General features: G+C 46.0%; 1 long non-coding RNA gene across 1 annotated transcript; it reads right to left on the bottom strand.

Annotated features, from left to right (window-relative positions):
* Window positions 1-975: 975 nt before the first annotated feature.
* LOC110521755 (uncharacterized) lies at window positions 976-5,176 on the bottom strand. Its single transcript, XR_002473207.3, has 3 exons — window positions 4,814-5,176; window positions 3,653-3,809; window positions 976-2,587 (listed from the first exon to the last, which is right to left on the bottom strand). It is a non-coding gene; the product is annotated as an uncharacterized LOC110521755 (long non-coding RNA).
* Window positions 5,177-7,298: the final 2,122 nt, after the last annotated feature.

The following is a 7,298-nucleotide window of genomic DNA, read 5'->3' as shown; positions in this document are numbered from 1 at the left end:
GGATCCCATTTCTTTTATCTTAGGAAGAAACTAAGAAAAAACGAATACTAGCTAGCAGGCTAGGCAGTTCAAATAATGACCAGAGTACAGCTGACAACGTCTTCAATTGAGTTACTTTTTATTCACTATTACAGGAAAAGAACCCCACATCAACTTCATTATTTACAAGGTAATGATGGCGAGTTGACAGAAAATAGCTTGTGGTTGTGAGTGCGCCGAAATAAAAGTAGGTAATTCTGTCTGAGAATTTTAGAACTCCTGCAGCTCTCGTCACAGATGGATTTGGACTTGTTGCTATAGCAGCCCAGTAACCACGACAACGGATGTTGCGACAGTCACAGACACATTCACTTTTTTTCATGTCTGTGCAGCATTCCACCAGAGTACAAATTAAATGTAGTCTTGATCTGCTACACTTGTCACAGTCTAAGTATAAACCGACGTTTAGATGTTCCAAGGCTGTACTATTCATAAAATGTCTATGTCTGCTGCTGCTGCATTGTGGTTATTCAGGTTTTTTGAAATAAAATGTATTCCGGTTATGACGCACTCACTCCGCCAGGTCACGGTGGCACGCTGGGACAATGGCATCACAGTGTTTCCTGAATGTTGGGGTGGAGTTGGAGGATGCGGTGATGTCATCGCTACAGAACCTTCTTACATCATCTTCTCCCAGCTCCATTAGTGACTAATGACCGTGTGGTGCTGGAGCAGGGAGGGGCAGCAGGCAGGTAATGAATGGCCCTTTAATATCAAACAAATACATGCACACGCATGGACATACCCACGGCATGCGACACACACACGGCATGCGACACACACACGCACACACACACACACACACACACACACACACTGACAGAAACACACACATATAGTTCCAGTACTTTGCACCACTCAATTATATATATTTTTTGAATAGAGTTGAATTCCCTGTGGTTTTATGAGTTTATAAAGGACATGAAATGTGCTGTGAGGGATGGGAGAGTCCATTATAGCCACACACACATACCCACATGCACACCAGCACACCATGGATGCACGCACGCACACACACACACACCTACCCCTCCTGAGGGGTGACAGAGGAGAAGTCCAAAACCCCCTTAGTGCGACGGTCGGGGTCCTGAATGGGCCGGCCAACCAAAACGCCACCCTGGGTTGAGAAACACAGCATCAAGACGTAAAAGTGTGTGTGTGTTGGGAGGGAGGGAGGGACGTTTCACCACATCAGACAGAGGAATCTGATGAGAGCTTTCATGGTTTATGAACAACAGCAGACATACCTCTGAGAGGAGGAGATGCCAAGATACAACATCCTGCTAGAACGATGCAGAAAGAGTTAGGGAGGGGGGAGAGAGATAGAGAGATAGAGGGGGGGGGGAGAAGTAGAGAGAGAGAGGGGGGGAGAAGTAGAGAGAGAGAGGGGGGTAGCTCCGTTTGTAGAGCGTACAACGCCAGGGTTATGGGTTTGTTTCCCACGGGGGACCAGTATGAAAAATGGATGTACTCTCTACTGTAAGTCGCTCTGGATAAGAGCGTCTGCTAAATGACTATAATGTTAAATGTAAAGAGAAAGAAAGAGAGAAGGTCAAAAGAAAGGCTGAAGAGGAGGGGGGCAGTGTGCGTATTGTCCAAATAAGTGTTCTGGGGGAAGACCAGCTTCTTAGATTTCATAGGGTCAGAGGTTCAATCTGTCTGTCAGTTTGAGTGTCTGTCTGAATCCATCCCTCCTTGCATATCTCTCTGTCTGTCTGTCTCTCCACTCATCTTTCTCACTCCCTGCCAGCCCACACTCAGTCCCTTATTCAAACTTTCTTCATTGCTAACTCTCCCATGCCTCTTTCATTCTAATGCTCTATCCCTCCATCTCTTCATCTGTCTCTCAGACAATTCTCCCTCAGTCAGTCAAATTACACTTCTCACCAGTCAGTCTCAATGTCTGACTCTATATGCTTGGAGTAACTCCAATTTAGCTCGTATAACCGTTCCCACACCCTGCCCCTAATTCACCCGTCTCTCTAGTAAACCATTAGGATTTACTGGCCGACCCCTGACCTTTGACTGCGGTCGTGGCCTGGGCTTTCATTAGGAATAAATCATAAACACCTGAACAGGCGACCCGGGCACAGAGGAGGGTGTGTCTATGTGTATGTATGTCCGGTCATGTGGTACTCATTTCAGGTCACAGTGGTGTGTAAATCAGGTTAAACCAGTGCTCACGACCTCTCTAACCTCTGGGCTCGCAACGCATATAAAAAATCCACGGTATTTACCACAAATCCGTGTGTGTGTGTGTGTGTGTGTGTGTGTGTGTGTGTGTGTGTGTGTGTGTGTGTGTGTGTGTGTGTGTGTGTGTGTGTGTGTGAATATGTCAGTCATTCACAAAAAAAATCTGGAAAAAAAGGCTGAAAATAGTCCAAATGGGCATCACCCATAGCAGGCATGGCTCCAGCAGTTAGCATATATGACTTATGAGCGCATCATGGAACATTGTAAGAAGTTTGCTACAGTACGGGAAGTGAGCTATAATTATAGGCAGTGGTTGATGAGGATCCCGTTGACAGCAAACAGGTTATAGGCCTCCCTGAAGTTCACCACGATCCAGGCATGCAGTTTAGCAGCACCCGAGAGAGAGAGAGAGAGAGAGAGAGAGAGAGAGAGAGAGAGAGAGAGAGAGAGAGAGACATATGAATGTGCCACAGTCAAGTCATAACATTTGAGTCCTGAGTCCAGTGGTACTACAGATCATGTTTCACAGGACTTCAGTCTAATGATGAGTGACTAGAAGCAATCACAAGACTGATAACGTCCCCTCCTCCTTTCTCTCATAGTTTCCATCGTTCTTTCTTTGATCTCCCACACCATTTTCATCGTCTTCCTATCAACCCCTCCATCCTTGTCCTCCCGCTCTCTCCTCCCCTTCTTTCCTCACCCTATCCCCTCTCCTCACCCCCTCCTCTCACTCTCTCCCATCTCCTACTCTCTTCTCTCCTCTCCCTACACCTCTCTGCCTTCCCCTCTCTTCACCCTCTACCCAGTCCTCACCCCTCCTCTCTCTCCTCACCCTCCCTCTCCAATGATGAGAGAGGTGCCACAGACTTAGGGAGGGAATGGAGGGTAGGAGAGGGGAGGGGAGGAGCCCTGACCGTTGATTAAACCACAGGGTTGGCACACTGACATGGACAGGAGGTGAAGGGAGGTCACCATAGTTACGCCATGCTCCCCCCACCTCTAATTAATAGTGGAGCTGGTTATTATGGTATGCTGCATCCCCTCCCTCCCATACAAGCAGATCAGGTGTCGACAGACAGGCAGGGAAAGTGTCAGGAGGAGAACATTTAGACAACACAGAACATGAAACCTGATATCACTTTGAGACGTGTGTGTGTTTGTGTGTGTGTTTGTGTGTGTGTTTGCGCTGGGCATAAAGGTGTCTTTGTTAAAGTATGACCCACTTCAGTCTTCAGTAAGAGGTTTAGCCTGGGGGAGTGTGTAGGCAACACTGAAGCCTTCTCTGTTCACACATGCATGAAAACACGCACATACACACACACCGTTTTGAAGAGCAGTGCTAGGGAATAGAAGCATCCATAAGAAATTAAGCTTGAATGTCCTCTGAGCAGAGACGTGCGTGCGCACGTGTTGTTACCAAAAGGTGAGCGTGGGTAGAAAGGGGTGGACCTTCCCGTAGAGTTCAATAGTAGAGGCCTGGTAGAACTTCACACTCTTGATCAGACCACACATCTTTGTAGCTTACAGCAGACGCCGAGCACCAACACCATCCACGTTAGAGTGTTAGTGGAGATCTGACAGAAAGAATGAGAGAAAACGTTCACATCAATACAAATGGAAATCATACTAGTGTTAAAGTGTTGTTCTGATGCGCTTCAAAGGACCAAGAAGTTCAACTTTTAGGCGGTATGTAGTCTGGAGAGTGTGTGTCTCTTTCCCTGTGTGTGTGTGACCAGGCCCTTTGAGGACAAGACCACATGTAACCTTGTAAAGCCAAGCTGGTCGTGGTCGACACTCCTGGACTGTGCAGTAGGAGCGCTGTCTGCACAGCGGAAATGTGTTGGTGGTTGACTGTGAACACACACACACACACGCACATACACAGCCATGTACTGTACATACACACACACTCTGCACAGCGGAAACGTGTCAACAGTTTACTGCTTCCCCCGTATTGCTACAGGGCTCTAGGATAAAGACCCACTATTTAACATGATAGAGAACAGAGGGGCTCTTTTCGGCTCACTCACACACACACACACACATAGGTTGGTTTCGATCACCTTCGATAAAACTCCTCCGTTCGAGCTCAGCCTAATCAACCTTGACACTCCACTCTTTTTGTTGAAGTTTTCATTAACAGTGCCCACTACACTCACACTCACACACACACGTACTACTGGCATTGGGTGGTATTCTTCTACACACACATCTGCACACACTGCCTAGTCAAGAAGTGCTTTCTCCCACTGAGCTGTCAGGAGTTGTTGAGTGAAACAAGTCCCTAAACTACCAGGCTACTACACCAAGCAGAGCAGAGGGGGGAGGCCTGGACAGCATCCCAAATGGCATCCTTTTCCCTATATAGTGCACTCTGGGCCCTAGAAAGCCCTATGGGCCCTGGTCAAAAGTAGTGCACTATAAGGAAATAGGGTGCCATTTGGAACACAGTCCTTGGCTGTGTTTCTCTGGCTCCAAGTGGAACTATAGGCCTAACAGACCCACAATGCCCTCTTTCATGTGAGGCCACTGCTTTAAAAAACGAGTGCCAGCTCTTATAGACAATTCTACCCCTCACCTTTTTCTCTCCCCTTCTTTTTTTCTTGTCCTCTTCCTCTCCCGTCTCACTTTTTTACCCTCACTCCTGTCCTTCATCTTCCTGCCTCCTCCTCTTCGCCCTGTCACGTTTACTCCCTTTGGTTCTTTCCCCAGGCATTATTGATTCTGTTTATGTGTTTCATGTCTGTACTGCTACTCGTGTTTGCTTCATTGTTCGATGTTTCGTTTATTATTAAACTCACCACCTGCACTTGCTCTCCGACTCCCAGCATATACGTTACAGAATACTCACTCTGTTTCTGTTTCAAATCTGTACGCTTGTCGTGTTTCTTGTTTTGCTAGTTTATTCATTAAGTTCCCTCCCCGTACTTGCTTCCCGATTGAGTGTACACGTTACACCCCCTCCTCCTCCCTCTTCTGTGTAGCTTTTGTCACTCCTCCCCCTGTCTTGCCTCTCACAGACCTTAATGTGCTTCCTCCCTTACTTACCTCCCTGTGTGTGTGAGCCTGTCCATTCCTCTTGTTTTTATTTCGCAGAAGAGGTATGCAGAAGGAACACACACACACACACACAGGCCATGGTATCAAACAAAGCTGTGAAGGGCAGGGTCCAGGACTTTTTGACATCTTAAAATCAAACAAATTGTCTTAATGCCTCCACTCGCTGTCATTATGTAAGGTACGGCCGTGATGCTGACGCCTTAGAGGCCAGACATTTCTGTATGTGCGTGGGTAGCTGCATGGCCGCGTGCGTGTCTCTGGCCAGGCCTCTCACTCTTTCCAGCCCCCTGATATTGTTCTAGGTCCGGGAACCCAGCCAAGCTCTCTCATCATTGGGGGTCCACCGGCCGCCAAGCAAATATTGAGACATAAAAAAAAGAGGTAACTGTTTAAAAGGTTTCTAAATGTACAGAATACGTGCAGACCCTGGGTTTGGGATACACACACAGACACAAGTTAACACGTGTACGTGTACTGCATATTGGAATCAAAGCTCTTGAGCAAGGACTAACTGTGTGACTTGACAGATATTAATATGAATTATCTTCGTACTGTTATGCTTTCCCTCCACATACCTCCACAGTGTACGTTTTACCCTGCTACATGTAACACAACCAGCAACCCAATATAGGCCCCGAGGCCAAATACTCTCTATATGAACCATCTAGGACAAGAATAACACCTTAGAGGCTGCTTCCCTATATGCATAGACTTGAAATCACTGGCCACTTTAATAATGGAACACTAGTCACTTTAATAATGTTTACATATTTTTGCTTTATTCATCTCATATGTACAGTTGAAGTCAGAAGTTTACATACACTTAGGTTGGAGTCATTAAAACTTGTTTTTCAACCACTCCACAAATATCTTGTTAACAAATTATAGTTTGGCAAGTCGGTTAGGACATCTACTTTGCGCATGACACAGAATTTTTCCAACAATTGTTTACAGACAGATTAATTCACTTATAATTCACTGTATCACAATTACAGTGGGTCAGAAGTTTACATACACTAAGATGACTGTGCCTTTAAACAGCTTGGAAAATTCCAGAAAATGATGTCATGGCTTTAGAAGCTTCTGATAGGCTAATTTAAATAATTTGACGAATTTGACTACCTTCAAACACAGTGCCTCTTTGCTTGACATCATGGGTAAATCAAAATAAATCAGCAATTTCTAAATGCTTGAAGGTACCACGTTCATCTATACAAACAATAGTACGCAAGTATAAACACCATGGGACCACGCAGCCGTCATACCGTTCAGGAAGGAGACGCGTTCAGTCTCCTACAGATGAACGTACTTTGGTGCGAAAAGTGCAAATCAATCCCAGAACAATAGCGAATAACCTTGTGAAGATGCTGGAGGAAACAGGTACACAAGTGTCTATATCCACAGTAAAACGAGTCCCTATATCGACATAACCTGAAAGCCCGCTCAGCAAGGAAGAAACCACTGCTCCAAAACTGCAATAAAAAAGCCAGACTACAGTTTGCAACTGCACATGGAGAAATGTCCTCTGGTCTGATGAAACAAAAATAGAACTGTTTGTCCATAATAACCATCGTTATGTTTGGAGGGAAAAGGGGGAGGCTTACAAGCCGAAGAACACCATCCCACCCATGAAGCACGGGGGTGGCAGCATCATGTTGTGGGGGTGCTTTGCTGCATGAGGAACTGGTGCACTTCACAAAATAGATGGCATCATGAGGACAGAAAATGACGTGGATATATTAAAGCAACATCTCAAGACATCAGTCAGGAAGTTAAAGCTTGGTCGCAAATGGGACTTCCAAATGGACAATGACTCCAAGCATACTTTCAAAGTTGTGGCAAAATGGCTTAAGGACAACAAAGTCAAGGTATTGGAGTGGCCATCACAAAGCCCTGACCTCAATCCTATAGAACATTTGTGGGCAGAACTGAAAAAGTGTGTGAGAGCAAGGAGGCCTACAAAACTGACTCAGTCACACCAGCTCTGTCAGGCGGAATGTGCC

The sequence above is a fragment of the Oncorhynchus mykiss genome, chromosome 4 (genome assembly GCF_057628025.1).
Source record: "Oncorhynchus mykiss isolate SJ-2025 chromosome 4, ASM5762802v1, whole genome shotgun sequence".
NCBI classification, from domain to species: Eukaryota; Metazoa; Chordata; class Actinopteri; order Salmoniformes; family Salmonidae; genus Oncorhynchus; species Oncorhynchus mykiss.
Note: the sequence above shows the minus strand (reverse complement) of the source record. Positions and strands in the feature narration are given on the sequence as shown.